At 43.0% G+C, this 19,155-nt stretch overlaps 1 pseudogene; it reads left to right on the top strand.

Moving 5' to 3' along the window:
- Nucleotides 1-1,668: 1,668 nt before the first annotated feature.
- LOC138994706 (rRNA-processing protein FCF1 homolog pseudogene) lies at nucleotides 1,669-2,156 on the top strand (annotated as a pseudogene).
- The last annotated feature ends 16,999 nt before the right edge of the window (nucleotides 2,157-19,155 follow it).

Below are 19,155 nucleotides of genomic sequence, written 5' to 3' on the forward strand. Positions count from 1 at the left end.
CTGACCCCTCATCAGGTGCTTACATGCCTCCAGTGGGAGGGGTCTCACTACCACCTAACAGCCTATTACAGCTTTAAACTTTTTAATCTGCAATTCATAAGGACATGGAGAGAGAGAGAGAGAGAGAGAGAGAAGAGAGAAATGCAACCGTCTTCAATGTAAAGAATAGACAAGTTACCAAGAATGCAATATAGCATTTTACCAGACTACTCAAATAAAGAAATTATTATCTGTTCAATAAATAAAACATTGCCTTAAAGAGGAGCAGAGCCAAAGTAGATCTAATATAGTAAGTCATTAGTTTAACAAATATTCACTAAGTACTTCTTATATGCCTAGCACTGCTCTAGGCATTGGATAAAGCAATGAATAAACTAGACTATGTTCTGGCAGCTTATACAAGACCAGCTTGTATAAGAATGCGTATATAATAATGATAGCACTTCTGTTCTGTGCCAGGTTTGGTTCTAAACATCTTATGTTTATTAATATATTTGGTCCCAAAACGACCCAATGTACGAGCTACTTTTCTGATCCCTGTTACATTTCTACATATGAGAAGGCTAAGGCTTTTCCTCCTAAGTTACGTGCCTAGTGTGAGATGGAGCTGGTGTGCACCAGGTAGCCTGGCTCCAAAGCCATTGTACCTGGGCGTCTTTTAGAAAAAGTGTGCGTCTTTGGGCAAGGGAAGGGTTGCTTGTTTCATCCTAGGGGAATACTGATGCTATGGGGGGGACCTGTAACTGCTTCCTGGAGGAGCTAACCCTAAGCAGAGGCCTGTCAGTCAAATAGGAAATAGACGGATGAAGTTTACTGCAGGTGGATGGAGTCAAGGGATGTGATTCCACCAAAGGGGACAGCAGATACCCAGACCCAGAGGAGTAAGACAGCATGGCTTGTGCCAGAGACAGAAGGACCACGGTGTACGTAGACCCCTGATGGACAGGCAGATTGCAACAGAACTGAGATGAACTCATTTAGTTGTCATTGCTGGTGTTGCCTGGATCGCTCCTTCCTTGATGAGTTAATTGATTTATTCAGCCATGATTTATGTGCTGTGATGTGTCAGTCACTCCTCCAGGAGCTCAATCTGTAATACCCCTCACACTCATGTAGGTGCTCCTCATTCTGGACAGGTGAGGAGATGGAGGACCAAGCAGTGCTCAGATCAGCAGGACAAATGTTTTAGAGATGGGAGGCAACACTGAGCATGTGCCATTGCTTTTTAATTAGTCTAGAATTAATACATAGGATTCATGCTCACCCAATCAAAACACCAGAGTTACACTTTGAAACTTGCAAGAGTGATTCTAGAATTTATCTTGGGGGGGGAGGGGGGCTGGATGTGTAAAACATAACCAATTAATCTCTGGGGAAAAATAGAAGCACTTGGGGTTAGAGAACGACCAGGTAATAAAATGCATCGTGAAGTGTAATAACTTTAAAAAGTGGTGTTGCCTAGCTGGTGTGCTCAGTGGTTGAGTTTCGACCCATGAACCAAGAGGTCCCTGTTTCCACTCCCACGTTGCAGGCTCAGTTCCCAGTAGGGGGCATGTAGGAGGCAGCCAATCGATGTTTCTCTCTCATCAATGTTTCCATCTCTCTATCCTCCCTTCCTCTCTCTAAAAAATCAATAAAAGCTGGAAGAAACAAGAGTGCAGCGTGAACATGGGGAAGCAAAAGAAAACAAGGAAGTATGTGAGCATGAAGGGAATGCTTAGTCTCAGAGATCAGAGGCTTAAAGAAAAGGATAGATTAAAACCTGAAAAGAAAGATCCCAGTGCACTCAAAGAAAGAGAAGTCCCTCAACACCCCTCCTGCTTATTCTTCCATATAACGCACAGCTGGGCCCACCTCACCACATCCTGGTGGATACCAACTTTATCAACTTTTCCATTAAGGCCAAACTGGACTTAGCGCAGTCAATGATGGATTGTCTCTATGCCAAGTGTATCCCTTGTACAACTGACTGTGTAATGGCTGAAATTGAGAACTTGGGGCAGAAGTATTGAGCAGCTCTAAGGATCGCCAAGGATCCAAGATTTGAACAATTACTGTGCCCACACAAAGGAACCTATGCCGATGACTGCTCAGTACAGACAGTAACTCAGCACGAGTGTTATATTGTGGCCACAGTTGGCCGGGACCTTAAATGAAGAATCAGGAATATCCCTGGGGTTCCCATCATGTACATGTCTAACCACAGGTGCAACACTGAGCAGATGCCAGATGATTATGGCGCCTCTCGTTCTAATACTTAAAAGACAGTTTCTCTGCTTTCCTTCAACCGACTTTCTCTAGTGCAGATTTATTAAACATGCTACAACATGCGCTACTACTCCACTCACGCTTTGCTGTTATGAGCTGAGAATGGTGAAATACACTTACTTTTTGGTGTTATTTTGAAAATGATATTGTTGTTTTGAAAATGAAATTTTGTATCATTTAAAATTTTGTTACATCTTTTTATAAATCAGATGACTACTAAAAAATCAATAAAAACATTATATGTATATATATGTGTGTGTGTGTGTGTGTGTATATATATATATATAGTGATGTTGGTACAAGAATGGACAACCAGCCATCTCCTTATAGTCAGCCTGCACTCAAAAGTGAAAGTTAAGAAATCATTTAAAATCTCCAGGAATAGGTGAAGATGGAATGCCATGTTAATTTCCATTCTTTAATAGCTATCAAGACTAAACATTTTTCACATATTTATAGGCCATTTGTATGTTTCTTTTGGTGAATTGTTCATTTTCTTTGCCTATCTCGATATTACTTGGGGGGCTTATTATAACATGGATTTCTTTAAGATGTTATGTATCAAGAACATTAAATTTGGTAGCATGTATTTCTTGCAAAGGAACCATGCATTCATTTTTATTTACCCTCTACTACAGCTACCTACAGCCTGGATACCCACGCATGTGCACTTCAGCAGACACTTTTGCTTGTCGGCATTAGCATTCATTCTCTCTCCACAGGGATAACTAAGAAGATGCAGCAGCGGAATCTAAAGGAACACTCATACTTCTTGGGACCCTACATTAGCCACGTCACAAACTTCAGGGGTGACATCTGGGCCACGTGGCTTTCTTTTATGAAAAACCTCATACTTGCCTGAAAAAAGACATCAGTACTACATTAAAAAAAAATCGTGCCCATTTGAAGAAAATTTTCAAGATATAAAATTATTTGCCTCCATAATTCACTCTCTTTCCGCGATCCACCCTTGACTGTTTAAAAAATGAGTGCCATGCTTTATTTCTCTCCAGATTATTCCGTGCAGAGTCAATGATATCTTAGAGCAGACACGCAGCTGAGTGGGTCGTCTGACTCTCCACATGTCTACTATCTGAGTAAATAAACAGAGACGTCGCCCACCAATGTCCCCATTCACAACGCTAAATCCAGTGTCTATAACTCTCCTCTCTCCGACTTGATTGACTTCTATCCTCAAAGCCTCTCCCAGGACCGGGTGCCCAGCAGAATCCTGGATTACACCATGCAGTGTATTTATCTAATGAAATATGAGCTGTGGGTACAACCAGCTATGCCTCGCCGCAGACACCCCATCCATCTGCTGAAAATAATCAATCTCGGAAAATAAAAGTCCTGGGAAAAGTTAAAAGTGGGTACACGCCAAGGATTAACGAGAGGGTCAAGGGCAGAGCTGCAGTTATTTTACTGACCCGGAATCAGGGTTCGGGGGAAGGATCTGGTCATGTACCGTTGGTCTAAAAAATGCATTTATCACAGAAAGCCAGGCTGGCTGATGGCAAGGCAGCTGGACAGGTTCCTCAGAGGCGCCTCTCGGATGGGAAACCGCGAGGTTGTAGCGGCAATGGCTTTACGGCAACGTAATCCAAATCAAATAATCCCTGGGGTTCCCTCCGCTGACCTTGAATCACAGACTACATCTCATATCCCACAGAGAGACTCTTCCCCGTAGGCCCCAGAGACGAGCCTGCATCCCCTGTGCTTGAGTGGATGTCCATGGTCGTTATGAGATTACCTCAAAGGCAAAGCCTCTCCCTACAAGACCAGCAAGATTTCGAAAGAAGACTAAAACCCTCCCAAGTGCTCTGAGATTTAGCTTTCGAGAATTTAGAATTCCGGAAAGCCATATTTTCATGTCTAAACTGTGCCAGGTTCCAGACGTGGGAGACACCTTATTCCTGTTTTGCAGACAGATGTGTCATCCACCAGGTACTTACTGAGCGCGCCAGCCTTGTCTTCCTGCAGGGGACTTACAGTTTAATGGGGAGCCCTGTTGTTTCACGGGTTTGTTGTCGCTGTGATTTTAGCTGCTCCGCACCTACAGTTGTTTGACCTACAACCAGATAACAGAGAATGACTTGTTTTGACTCATTCAGGTTCACGGAATGACGAGACCACTGAGCAATAGGGCTTCCTCTTTGCATCACAACTTTTAAAAAACAATCTTTATTGTTGAAAGTATTACATAAGCCTCCCCATTTTCCTCCATTAACCTCTTCCAGCCCATTCCCATCCTCCCCCAAACCCTCGTATGCATATATGAATACAAGTTCGTTGGTTGATCTCCCTGTACGCACCCCACCACCCCCAACCCTGCATTCCCTATGAAGGTCAGCAGTCTGTTCATGCTTCTGTGTCTCCGGATCTATTTTTGTTCATCTGTTTATTTGGTTCATTATATTCCACATATGAGTGAGATCATGTGATACTTATCTTTCTCTGACTGGCTTATTTCGCTTAGCATAATGCTCTCCAGGTCCCTCCATGCTGTTGCAGCACAACTTTATCTGAAGTTGGTGAAGCCTGTGCATTTCAGAGCCAGGGCCCCAAATGCAGTCAGGGGGACATGAGTGGAAGCCAGATTCAGGGAGCAGGAGCTAAGGAGATGAAGATAGCAGTTCAGGGGCAAGTTAGGTCTGAAAAGAGGCCATGGGCAGGCGTTGGTGTGGAGATGAGAGGACGGAACATTCCTTCCAAGTGGAGAAAGAAATGGAGGAAAAGTCACGAAGTCAGGGAGCCAGGTGCGTGCGTGCAGTGGCCGGTCGGCCGAGTGGACCCGCTGCTCTCTTTGCTTTGGCCGAGACAGCGCTGTGTGGAGATGCATTCCGACTGACTTGCAAGTGTGGGAAACAGAAAGTGTTTTGTCCCCGTCAGAGAGTGTCCCGTTCTCCAGTCAGGCCCCGGGTGCGTGCCACAGTCCTGACTCGGCTGCCCTCCTGTCAATGGGCGCTATGTTCTCGCCAGGAAGGGCAGCCCTCGCTAAATGTTATGGTTTGGAGTGATCCTTCCCAAGGATGGAAAACCGAGTTAATTCAATTAAGGCCCAGGGTCCTGGGCTTTGAACCAGCCACAGTCTCAATTTTATGAGAGGATGAAAAGTTAATTATTGGCCGAGTTTGAGGGACGTCTACTTTGAAAAGCCCTTTCCAAAAGACTCATTTCCCCTTGGGCTTCCCTGGGGAACAGCAAGACAGGTTGAGCCAGGGTCAGAAGGAGAACCTCGGGAGCTGGGTATTCAGATGGGCGTCCTGCATCCCCCAACTCTACACCAACCCCAACCTCGCTGCATCCAGCCTCCCAAGGGCGGGATGCTATCTGAACGTGACCTGAGCCCGTGTTTATCCCACAGGCTACTTTGAAAAACAGACAAGAAAATGCAAATTGAATTCAGGAAGTCAAGTGTTCTGGGTGCTTTTTTTAGGGGACGGTCTCAATAATTCATTTGAAGGGGTGTTCCCTTTCTAATGCAGCCTCGTTGCTGCTTTTAATGTTATTACTTTATTTAACTTTAAAATTTTAACTCCAAAAATTAGACACACATATGTATGCATGTGTAGACATAATATCTATGAGACCATTTCAGTGATGTAGAAAATATAAAGAAAGTGAAAATCATCCATAAGCCCACTGCTCATATGATAGGTCGGTGATCTGGGTGTGTATACTTCCAAAAACTTTTTAAGCACAGATACACATGCACACACACACACAACACACATACACTTCACATAGTTAACCCACACACAAGTGGTTATGCAACCAGGTTAGATTTGTTTTTAACAACAATATATCAAGACTTATTCCCACGTAAGTTGGGAGAACAAGAGGGTGATGTGCATGGATTTGGGGGGGGCGGGGAACTTTTGGAGTGAATTGAGATGCTGTTCTCAGACCTGACTGACATGCTCAGTGAGGCTTTTATCACCTCAATTTAGCAAATGCTCAGTAAATGGTAGCTCCTGCCTTCGCATCAGTAAATGCAGATTTGTGTCTTCCTCTCTAATGGCAGCAAATACCCCGTCGTATTTATGGATATGCCCTCTTATTTTAGTACGACCTTCTCGGTGGACATTTAAATTGTTTCTAATTTCTCACTCTCATAGATGAATAGGTGATGCACATTCTGCAGGTGCAGCTATGGTGGCTCTGGTATTTATGTAAGAAACTGGGAAGAAATAGTGTCTGAAAATAAGAAACATCAGTCCCACACCCAAGGAACCTGCTAGAAATGCTATCGTAGACCTAAATTAAAGGGACATTTTGAAATCAGTGTAAGAGAACCTAGTTCTAATTCTGAGTTTATTATCAGCCCCAAATAAATGGAAAACTCTCTAGGGCTCAGTTTTCTTTTTAGTAAAAAGAAGAGGTTTTTAGGACAATGGTAGCCCTTGTCGCCTCCGTGTTACCTTCTTTCTCTCCTCCGTCTGTCTTCTCATCCTTCCATCCCTGACATCACAGATCCACAGTTCAGATGCGAGTGACCCTGCAGGGAAGGGCAGGAAGCTGGGAGCGAGAGGGAGAAGAAGATGTCTAGGCAGCTGGCCTCCAGGGGCCATTCCTCGGCAACCCCTCCCATGAGACCCCATCCCAAAGAAGCAAACATCACCCTCATTAACAGCCTGGTGACAGATTGGAGAAAGGTCACCCATCCAAGCCACTGCAGCTTCCCTGTCCCAACCCTGCCAGCAGATATTTTCAGAACATTAATTTACTTAAAATCAGATCAGGGGAGAGTTGAGAATATTCTCTGGGGAATCTGCTCAGCCTTGGAGAGGATTCTAAATGCAGCCATTGATGCCGTGATGAAGGGAATAATGATCTTCCCTTTATCCAGCCACAGAGAATTGCCCGAGGCCAAGGACCATTCAGACTGGTAACAAACCCCCGCCCCACCTCCCTGCCCCACTGACTCCCCACTGGGACCCAATGCATGGAGCTATAAAACTGGTAACCTTGCTGCCACTCACCATTTGGGATTTAAAAACTAAAAAGATGGGAGATAAGAGAGATTGGCTTTATATACTGTTACTACAGTTACACAAATGGTCCCCGTGTGAATTCATCGCCTCGATGCAGCCTTATAAGAGGGCAGGAATCTAGGCAAGATATTGAAAAGATGTGGAGACTGATTTGGATCAACTAGAAATTGCTAGTGGTGTTTCTAGCTAATACTTTCAACTCCTTCCTCCAAAAGCAACTACACACACACTCACACACACACACACACACACACATATCTAAAACTCAGGATTACTGTTGAGTCACCTTGATCTTGCAAAATGAGGGTTCCTGTCACTCTTGCTCAGCTTCCCTTCTAAACTTCTCCACGTGGCTCAGGACCCAGAGACTGGAATGCAGGGGATAGTCCCTTTCCCAAAGTGTGAGCATATGTTTTATGTTTATTTCATCATGAGATCTTGGACCAGGGCCCCAGGTGGTTGTCCAGTAATCCTTGAACCAAGACATGAATGTGGCGCCCTGGCCGGTGTGGCTCCGTGGTTAGAGTATCGGCCTGGAAGCCTGGGTTTGGTTGCCGGTTGGGTGTGTGCCCGAGACAACCAATCCATGTGTCTCTCTCACATTGATGTTTCTCTCTCTCTCTTTTTCCTCTCCTCCTTCCCTTCCACTCTCCCTGAAAAGCTATGGAAAAAATATCCTCAGGTAAAGATGAACAAAAATACAAAACAAAACAAAAACAAAAAAAGACATTCATGTGCCTAAATTGGCTAAAATGTACACAGTATAGCCAAGAAAAGAACTCCAGCCCTGCCTGGTGTGGCTCACTTAGTTGAGCGTCATCCCATGCACCAAAGGGTCACCAGTCTGATTCTGTCAGAGAACATGCCCAGGTTGTGGGTTCGATCCCCTTGTTGGGGTACATGCGGGAGGCAACCAATTGATATTCTCTCTCACCTCAATGTTTCTCTTCCTCTTCCTTTCTCTCTCTAAAATCAATAAAAACACAATTTTTTAAAAAAAATCTCTAAGGACTTCAAGAGTCCACTTCAGAAAGCGAAGAGAGAGACAGACTTAAAGAATAGCAATGTGTGGGGGGAGGGAGAATAGTCATTAACATTAATCTTACAAGTAGGATGGGAGCCTGGCCCATGTAACTCAGTAGTTGAGCCTTAACTTATGAACCAGGAGGTCACAGTTCAATATCCAGTCAGGGCATATGCCTGGGTTTCGGTCTCCAGTCTCGATTCCCACTGGGGTCATACAGGAGGCAGCCAATCAATGATTCTCTGTCATCATTGATTTTCTCTCTCTCCCTTCCTCTCTGAAATACATAAAAATATATCTTTTAAAAATAAAAGTAGGATGGGAGGAAAATTATTATGCCCCATAATTAAGAGAGAAAATATACTGAGGCACAAACAGCAGTGGGACAAGTACAACTGAACTCAATTAACTTAAAAAGAAAAAGAAGAATGGAAACCCATTGTTACCACAAACAGTTCAAGTGAGAGTCCTGGGGATTATCGAAGCGAGAGGACTGGGAGAAGAGCACATGAAACAAAATCTGTGATCTCCGGGGAATGAGGGAGGGCAGCTCCCAAGTGATGACAGCCCCAAGCACAGCAGCAGGTGGAGAAGATGTTGACTTTATTTAGTATTAATTGCAGGAAAGGGTCTATAAAATGTGGTAAAAAATCATTAAACCCCCAATGTTATGCCAACATTATGCCATCCCCTGTTCCCAGGCAGGTGTATTATTCCTGGTCCCCAGGATTAAAGTAAATCATGGCTTTTCCATGTCTCCTGAATATTGCATTTCATTACTTTTTACGGCCCTGTTTCTGGATGTTTTGTGGCTTTGTAGGGACTGGAGTGTCTAAAGCCGTCGTGGGTTCCATGGTGGGAGAGGGCATGTCAGGGAAAGAATATCCCTTCCGCATTCCCTCGCCATCCTTCAATTCCAAGACCAATTTTCTCTACACATGTTTCTGAAACTTTTCTGGGGTCAAACATATTTTCTGTGATGGCCACAGATACCCCTGTCTCGGCTCACTGGCATTGGGATACCCCTTAGATTTAAGAGAGATACCTCAAGGCACAGTGGCATCAGAAAAGCCCAGACGCACCTACTAGAAGCCCAGAACTTCCTTCTGTAAGCCACAGACTTAAGCTGCTTATTTCAGAGAGTGGCCGGCAGCCTGTTCTCTGCTTCCCAGCATGTAAATGGTCGGTAGAGAAAAAACTCAGACCAGAACCTGGTTGGAGGGCAGTGAGGCACCGCAGTGGGACATTCGGCTGCCATGCAGAGGGGCGGAGTAGAGGACTTGCAATCACCCTATTTCAGCTTGTCCCAGCCTTTTAAAAATTATTATTATCACTCCCCCTGCCCAAGAAAACTGTTTAAACTTTTATTTTCCTAATCAAACTCCCTCCATGAAATCTTAGTGTTACAGATATACTATAAATCCAATTACTGTATCTATATCTATATCTATGCTTTATAGATTTAAAAAAAAAAAGCTGAGGTTTTTTTTCCCCTTGTCCCAGAAAGAACCAATTTTCACCCCCTTCGTAGTGACAGTACGTCCGTTGAGAATACATATGCCAGTTTATACCAGCCTTTCAGACCCTGGGAGTTAGATTTTGTGCTCACAGCGAGTTTGTTTTTCCTCTACAGGGCAGGCCTCTCAGCTTCTGAACCATCGATATTGGGACCAAGTCTTTGCTCTTGGGGCTGTCTTGTGCATTGTGGCATAGTTAGCAGCATCCCTGGCTTCCAGATGCCGCTAGCACTTTTACTCTCCATCCCCAGGTGAAGCAACCAAAAATGTCTCCAGATCTTGCGAATGAAGAAGGCATTGGTCCAAGTGAGGGAGTCACATAATGAAGAGGGTCTTAGAAAAGTTAATTCGTGGAAACAGAGTCTGCTCATGGACCCTTCAGACAGGTTATGTGGGAACCCTTTAGATGGGACTGAAAATTGCCTGGCCGTTCTTGCTACTGCCAAATCCTGTTTGACTGAGGTCAAAGAAATATTCCATTCCTGGGCTCAGGAATAAACTCAGATTGTCTCTGGGTGGAAAAAGGATTGAGGTCGGTTTTGTAGCATTCATGTCTCTTCGACCTAGTTGAATATGTGATATCTTAATGGACCAGGGGTGACCTTAAGCAGAAAAGTCTGCCTAAGTGTGGAGTTGACTGAATGAGAGGGCCCCAGATTGGATCGAGGACCCATTTGCTTCTAGGAAAGCTGATGCGCCGCTCTGGCTTGATGTTTCCACTGAAAAATAATCATCAAAGAATATAAGTAATTCATTAGCTTTGGGGGCCTTTAAGTGACTGGAGAAGCACACAGAAGATCAGGATAGTCCTTATTTTTTTTAATTAATGACCTGTGTTCCCAGGATCGGAGTCAGCCCTAGAGCACACCAAAGAACTACCCAGGAAGAGGCCATTGCTTCCTTCCCCTGTGCAGGTAGAGGGAGGCTTGACGTCTTGCTTCTTGCCTCACTGATTAGACTGAGCCAGTTGTGATGGCCAAACCATCTTGAGAGGAGAAGGGATATTAAGCTCTTAGAACTTATGACTTCACTTCTCATTCTGAGGCTGGCTCAGCATCCAGGAAACTTATAAATATTATCTGATGACTTATCCCCAAACTAAGCTCTTTGGTGCCAGAAAGTCACTGAAGGAATCGGGGACCCCCTCAGTGTCATATTCTCATAGCCACCAGACTTGACCTTCCTGTCTAGGGGGACCCAGGTATAGAGATATCACATTGGCCAATCCCCCCGATCTCTGTGAGTTGGCTAAGCGCCTGTGGTGATCAACATCTGGAGAACATTGCCAGAAAGCCTCAATGGCTATTATCCTATTTTGGAATCTTCTCACGCTCTGGCCCAAAGTTAAAATAACTGGCTGAAGAACCAGGAACTTCTCCCAAAGAGGCATCCAGAGGGGAAGCCAAATAGCTCATAAAATCTTACCCCAGTCTGTAAAACAGTGAAAGAGACACTTAGCATAGAGTGTTGTTTCCTTGGTTCTCGTTATTTTATGAGGTCTCAATAAGTTCCTGGGGCTGCTGTAAAAAAGATTTCTTTTTTAGTGGTTTGCTAGGCAAGACCCCCCACCCACCCTCACACACACCCCGTATCCCCACCTCCTCACCACACACCCCCCCCCCCCCTCTGTTTGGTTCACAACAGTTTTTCCATGTCCTGTGCTAGTGCTGTCCACTGAATTTTTTGGCTCAAAATGTGTCTTTTCTCTCAAAGTCAATGTTCACTGCTGATGGAGCTTCTCAGACTTCAAATTATAAGCTCATCCAGGCTCTGTGTGGGGCTTCTATTAAAAAGTAGCATGTGCTGGTAACCCCTCATAATCACGGGAGGCGGAGCCTCTGACGTACTCCTAGGCAATTTCCTTCAGATTTCTCTAGTTCAGTGGTTCTCAACCTTTTGGCCCTTTAAATACAGTTCCTCATGTTGTGACCCAACCATAAAATTATTTTCGTTGCTACTTCATAACTGTAATGTTGCTACTGTTATGAATCGTAATGTAAATATCTGATAAGCAGGATGGTCTTAGGTGACCCCTGTGAAAGGGTCGTCCGACCGCCAAAGGGGTTGCGACCCACAGGTTGAGAACCGCTGCTCTAGTTGCTGGCCATGCTGAGACAGACATCAGTGCTCAGCCTCCTTTAAGAATTGCTTCCACTGAAGAAAGATGTCACACCCAAAACTGTGCCTCCATCTCACCCTGCAACTCACACCCAATGACTGACCGATGTGAGGTATGAAAGCCCAACCTGTTCATCCTATGTCTTGACAACTCAAAAGTGATTCCCACTCCACAGCTACCTATGATGTCGGCTCTACATTGCAGCCCCACTCGTCCCTCTGCCCACTCCTCCTCCCTGCCCCTCTCTGCCAGATGATGCTAATCCCAGGAGCTCTCAGGAATAGCCATCTCCTGCACACTCCTCTATGTTAGAGTCAGCTTCCCAGGGCACTCAGCCTGCGATAGCCTGTGCCAGGAATGGGCAGAAAAAGCAGACACTAAGATGGGGATTTTGGAACTTGATCCCCTGCCATCCAGCTTAGCAATGAAGACATAATACAGCCCGAAGACACCTGGGCCGTCTAGGTATCCCACAGAACAACCCCCCAGGCCACTGTATGGATGGCATTGTGTTCATCAGAGCAGACGAGCAAGGAGTAGCCAGCATACTGGAGGCCTTGGTGAGATATGTATGCTCCAAAACATGGGTAATGTATCCTCCAAAGGTGCAGGAGTAGGCCAGTACGAGTTTAAGGTCCTAGCTGGGAGGCATGTCAGTCTGGAGGTCAAGAGAGCAGTCCTCGGCTCTTCTCTGCCACGCAAAGAGTAGGTGTTCAGGAATTGGGAGTTAATGTGGTTATGGTACTGATGATAATCATAACTTTTGGAGTTTGGAAGACCTGGCCCACACTGCTGTCATCCTGCCCATGTCTTTAAATCATTTACTCTTGTCATTCCATGTGGCAATGTGATGCCGTGATTTGGAATATTGGAGCATAATCAAATGTTGCCGCAACCCTGCTTAGTGGTTGTGAAACCCTGAGCATGTTATTTCATATCTCTCTCGAGTATGTACATTATCCCCTATAAAGATCACTTTGGATTAGATCATATCTAAAATACCTTCCATCTTGAATACTTCACATCCAGGCAATCTGTGGTGATGGCTACTAACCACATGGTTATTTACACATACAGTTAAAGTAATTAAAAGTAAATGAAATTACATGTTCAATTCCTCATTGCACCAGCCACATTTCAAGCATACAATAGTCAGAGGTGGCCAGTGGCTGCCATGTTACCACCGACAAAGAACATCTCCATAGTCACAGAAAGCTCAGTAGACAGTGCTGCTCTATTGTACTTCAGTCTTTCCAGTTATGATATTGCAGTCTTTTCAGGTCCAACATGCACATACATGCACAGCAATATGAATAACATGTACATTTAAAAAGCTGACAGTGTAGTAAATCAGTTACTCATAAAGACAGGAGATTTCTACATATCTCAATTTCATCATACAACACCCCTATAAAGTTGTTATGATGATGATATTATTCATAGAGAATCTATTTAGGTTCTTCAAGTGATTGAGATCCTTACCCCAGTCATACAGTGAGGAAGTGGTGAAGATCCAAGCTCTTCTTGCGTTCTCATCCTTAAACCCTATTTTCTTCCAATGACCTTCGATGTTGATGTCAATTACATGATCATCATCTGAATTCCAACATGGCAGGTTCTTAGGGTCTGGAGCTCCAGCAGCTGGTAACTGGCTTCCAGGCTCTCAGAGGCAAAGACTTGCCTCGCTTCTTAGTTCTCAGGGCAGCGTGTTGGAAATAAAGGGAATGTTGCCTGGAAATGCTTCCTCTTCTCTGGCTTTCAAGTTCATTATTTTTTGCCTCAAGCTGACATTTTTGACCATTTTGTAAATCTCCCCTAATCTTCACACATATCTTCCTTTGTTAATACATGTTTTTTTTCCTATACTGCAGTCTGAAAATAGCCTAGATGTCTGGACGCTATGTTATTCCTGAAAATACCATAGCATAGATGCTAGTCTGAAAATAGCACAGAGGTCTGGATGCTGAGTTATTCCGTTAACTTAATAATAATTCCAGTAATATTCTGCTTCTATCCTATGTGCTGCTTTTAAAGTGCACAAAGGCATGTGTTTGTGTGTGAAAGAACTCCGCCTTGTTTTTAGGACTGCACGTTCAGAGGAATTCCTTGACGTGGGCAAGTTGAGAACTGAATTTTGTGTTTTGGAAGAAAAAGGGGGATTCCCAGGTGAGAGTTGTGAAATCTAAATGATTGAAGTTCAACTGGCTTTAAATATTCTTTTTTTTTTTTTTAGATGAAACAGTACTGCACATTTTGAGGTACAATAATGTTGCTTAATTCAACTTGGCTTGGAATCAGAAGACTTGGGTTTTGGTACCGACTCTGCCATTCATTGTTGTGACACTTGGGGCAAGCAATTAAACTATTGAGTCTCATTCTCCTCTTCTGAAAATGGTAACCATGGTAATACCATCCTTATCTACTGTAGTGGATGTTGTAGTATACGACCCAGAATCCCCCTTGGAGACCAAGAAAATTATTTCACCAGGTGTAGGAAGTGGTGCCTGTTGACAGCTCCTAGACCAGTGATGGTGAACCTATGACACGCGTGTCAGAGGTGACTCGCGAACTCATTGTTTTGGTTGATTTTTCTTTGTTAAATGGCATTTAAATATATAAAATAAATATCAAAAATGTAAGTCTTTGTTTTACTATGGTTGCAAATATCAAAAAATTTCTATATGTGACACGGCACCGGAGTTAAGTTAGGGTTTTTCAAAATGCTGACACGCCGAGCTCAAAAGGTTCGCCATCACTGTCATAGACCAATCTGTTTCCAGGAATTACCTTCAGCCTAAAGGAGTCCCCTTGCTCAGGGTTATGCACCCTTCCCCAGAGCATCCCATATCCAATGACTAGTGTGTGTGATATCCAAAGGTCCAATATCCTTATCTCAATTCAGGGCATCTCTGAGGGGTTAGCGAGTGCCTCTGCTGTAACTATGTTCCACTTCAATTTCTCTCTGTCCAATCCTGCTTTCCCCACCTCTTTATAAATGAAGTCTTCAAGAGCACCTCTCACTTCATCACATGTAAGCAGATCTCCACCTCAGAAGCACCTGGGAGTCACCTAGGTCCATGGTACATGTAAGAGTTTTGTTTCTTCATGCCAGTGCCACAAGCATCAAGCCAAACATACTATGAAAAATATTTCTAGTGCTCTTTTATACTGAAACATTTTGTTATAAAATAGATTAACTCAGAGAAAACTTTGTAAGGCTCCTTACCTGCCAATGAAATAACTACAATCTGGACACCACATACCCATAGCAGCATTATTCACAATAACCATTGGCATATTTAATATTGTGGCTACTTTAGTGGGATCTAAGATCGCATTCACATAACATAACCAGCTCTCCGAATGTTAAAATAATGTCATCAGAAAAATTTCATTCATATTATCCATGATACCTCATGCTACCCACTTCCACCTCACAAGGTCCTCCGAACCCCACAGTCAGAATGACTCACTCTTTCCTGCTCAGTGTCATTTTGTAAACATTTGGCACAGTTATTCGTAGATATACTTTTCTTTCCCACTGGATTGTGATGGTCCTGGAAGATGGGGACTGTATATTGTTCATATTTTACTCTCCCAGTATCAACTACATTGCCTTTCACTTACTGAACCATCCACAGATACTGGCTGAATGTCAATATGGTAGTTATAGTTGTTGTCATTTGTATGTATTCATAGGACCGGTTTTTCTCCATTTTTTTTCTGAAGACTAGAGAAAAGATAAAAAAAAAGTCTTTGAACAGAAGTCAGTGAGATTTAGGTGTGATATGAAAAAAAAATTTTTTAGAATTGAGAAGTTTGTTACATATTAAAAATGGCTACTAACACCCATATATTTCCGGCCAATTGCTTCCTGAGAAGAGTGCTAAGATCACTCAATGAGACAAGAGTAGGCTCTTCAACAAACGGTGCTAGGACAACTGGATATTCACAGACAAAAATAATGAAGTTGAACTTCTACCTCAGACCATATTCAAAACTTAACTCAAACTGGATTAATGATGGAGATATAATAGCTAAAACTATAAAATTCTAAGAAGAAAACATAGGATTAAATCTTTTTGACCTTGGCTTTGGCAGTGGATTCTGAGACAGGACACTGAAAGCAAGAGCAACAGAGGAAAGCTGGATAAACCAGATTTCATCACATTAAAAACTTCTGCATATCAAAGGACAGTATCAAAAAAGTGACAAGATAGCCTACACATTGGGAGAAAATATTTGCAAGTCCTAAATCCAATAAGGGTCAAGAATCCAGAATATATAAAGAACTCCTACAACTGAACAATAAAAAGACTAACAACCTAATTTTAAAACGGGCAAAGACTTGATTATTCTCCCAAAAGAAATCTACAATAGCCAAAAAGTAAAAGGAAACTCTGCTCAACATAATCTGTCATTGGGGAACGCACATCAAAACCGCAGTGAGATACTACTCTACGCCCACTGGCATGGCTGTAGTTAAAAAATAATAATGGTAACATGCGTTGGCAAAGATGTGGAGACACTGAAACCCTCATACACTGCTTATGGGAATGAAAAATGGTTCCGCCACTGTGGAAAACAGTTTGGCAATTCCTAAAACATCAAAGATATAATTTCTACATGACCCCATAATTTTACTCCCAAGTATATATACCCAAAAGAACTGAAACCAGAAACTCAAACTCATGTACACACTATCCATAGCAGCATTATTCGCAATCACCAAAAGCTATAAAGAGTGAACAAATGGATAAACAAATTGTGGTGTATCCATACTATGGAATATTATTCTGTCATAGAAAAGGATGAAGTAGTGATACAAAAAACACCCTAAGTGAAAGAAGCCAGCCACAAAAGGGTCACATGTTGCACGATTCTATATGTATATTAAACATCCAGAATAGATAAATCCCCTGAGACACAACACAGATTGATGGTTCCAGGGGCTGAGGGGAGGGGACCTAGAATGGCTGGTCAGTGGGTCGATGGAAGTCTCTTGGAACTAGATAGAGGTGGTGGCTGCACAGCACTGTGAATGTCATCAGTACCGCTGTAAAACGGTAATTTAATGCGATGTGACTTTAACCTCAGTAAATTATTTTTTAATGTTTAAATGGCTACTAGGGGAGGTTTTAAAATGCCTCGTGTGTTAGCCCTCTAGACTTTACAAGATAGACTAAACACCTTGTTGATCTTAAGTGGAGGGAATATTTCATTTACCCTTTGAGGTCGTTTTTAAGTTGGCAGATATCCGACATCACTATTATTCACCAACACCTTTTTCTCTTCTGTTTTGGGTACATGAAGGAGAAGAAGGGCCATGCGACTAGCTCTGTCCTGTGAACCATGAAGAGACGTTCCCTGTGTGACTTTGAGTGGTAAGGGATTCTCCACTTTCTCTTCTGTGATACTAAGGAAAACAGCGAATGGGTGGATGTGGAGGTGTTACGACATTGAAACCACCTGGAACGCTAAGCTTCCGATGGAAGATAGCTGTCCTGTACGGCAGCCAGACCCGCAGTAAACTGGCTTTTTCTGTGTCAAACCACTGCAATGTTGGCAGGAGCTGAGGGAAGATGAAATCCTGCAGATTGTTCCCTAGAACAATATGTAGATGTCCAGGCCATTAGGAGAACGCTCTGTAGTAGAAGACCCCATTCTCTCTCCTCTGCTTTCTCACCAGTGGGCTGGTCCTTCTCAGACCATCGCTCTCGGAAATTATCTTGATTGCACAATACAGGAAAGAAATACCTAGGTGAGGTAGATGTCACCTCTTTTTAAATATAGCTCTTGATTTGCTTCTTATCTCTAAGAATATTTCTAAGTCACGTGGATGAGATGATGAGATACCCATCTTTACGGAGAGAGAGATTTCCTTTGCCTCAGGTAGCATCCGCTTTCTCGTTGTCACTCTTTAGAAGATTAATACCATAGAGTCCTTCATCCCTAAAGAAACTGCCAAGGAACACTTCATTTAGCTGTAGGATCTAGAAGAGAAAGTGTATTCAATTCTCTGAGAATTTAGACTGTGGAGTCAGATGGCCCAGGTTCAGAGACAAGCTCATCGACTTACTCAATGTATGATCTCAGGAGACAGTTAACCACTCAATGCCTCTGTCTTGTCGTCTATGAAATGGGAGTAATTATTCTTCCTTAATAGGGGTATTATGAGGATTAAGTGGGTATGTGTTAATAGGGCTGTTGTGAGGATTAAGCGGATTTGTATCAAGTGTTTAGAATAATCCCTGGCACACAGTGTGTCCTATGTAACACTTTACTAACTTTGCTAAGGAGCTACTCAAACACCCCCTAAACTTGTAATATTCGCAAAATGCTAACAGAGAAAGAACTGTTTTTATGTGTGAGATGGCATTAGCTTCTAGGCTAAGATAATTACTAGCAGGTTTTATATGAATGTTCAGTGAACTGTGTGAAGGTTGGTCGGGCACACTATGAATAACAGGCCGACACATTGCAGAATGAGCAACATCACTGACCCCTAAGCACTCAATGCCACTGTCTCCACCACCCCTCATATTATAACACAAAAGAATGCCCAAGGCCATTTTCAAACCATCCTTTTGGAGGTGGTGCTACCTGAGCCGAGAACCATTAGTCTGGAGGATCTTATAACAATCTGATATTGGATGGTGAGGGTGAGATATTGTAGAAATGGAATTTTGGGTCCTTGCTTATTGGTTGGCACAGCCATTTTTAGATCTAACAGATCAGAATTGCTTTAGATCAGGGGTCCTCAAACTTTTTAAACAGGGGGCCAGTTCACTGTCCCTCAGACCGTTCGTTGGAGGGCCGGACTATAGTTTAAAAAAAAACAACTATGAATAAATTCCAATGCACACTGCACATATCTTATTTTGAAGTAAAAAAACAAAACGGGAACAAATACAATATTTGTATTTGCATGTGGCCCGAGGGCCGTAGTTTGAGGACCCCTGGCTTAGATTATCTCTCTCTTGTGACATATCTTTTGGTGGGTAGGACAAATACTAATAATATCGGCACCTTAGGCCAATGTAGAGTTAACTCTTTTCAGCATTTTTTTTATTTTTTATTTTTTAAATTTAATTTTGTTTTATTTCTTAAAGTATTACAAAGAGTATTACATATGTCTCCTTTCCCCCCCTCTTTTCAGCATTTTTATATTACATTTTACAGAATGCAGTTCAGCATGGAGGATAGGCATTAATCCATTTACATATTTTT

Source organism: Myotis yumanensis, unplaced genomic scaffold (genome assembly GCF_028538775.1).
Source record: "Myotis yumanensis isolate MYYU_CA2020_CCGP unplaced genomic scaffold, mMyoYum1.0.hap1 SCAF_16, whole genome shotgun sequence".
In the NCBI taxonomy this organism is placed as follows: Eukaryota; Metazoa; Chordata; class Mammalia; order Chiroptera; family Vespertilionidae; genus Myotis; species Myotis yumanensis.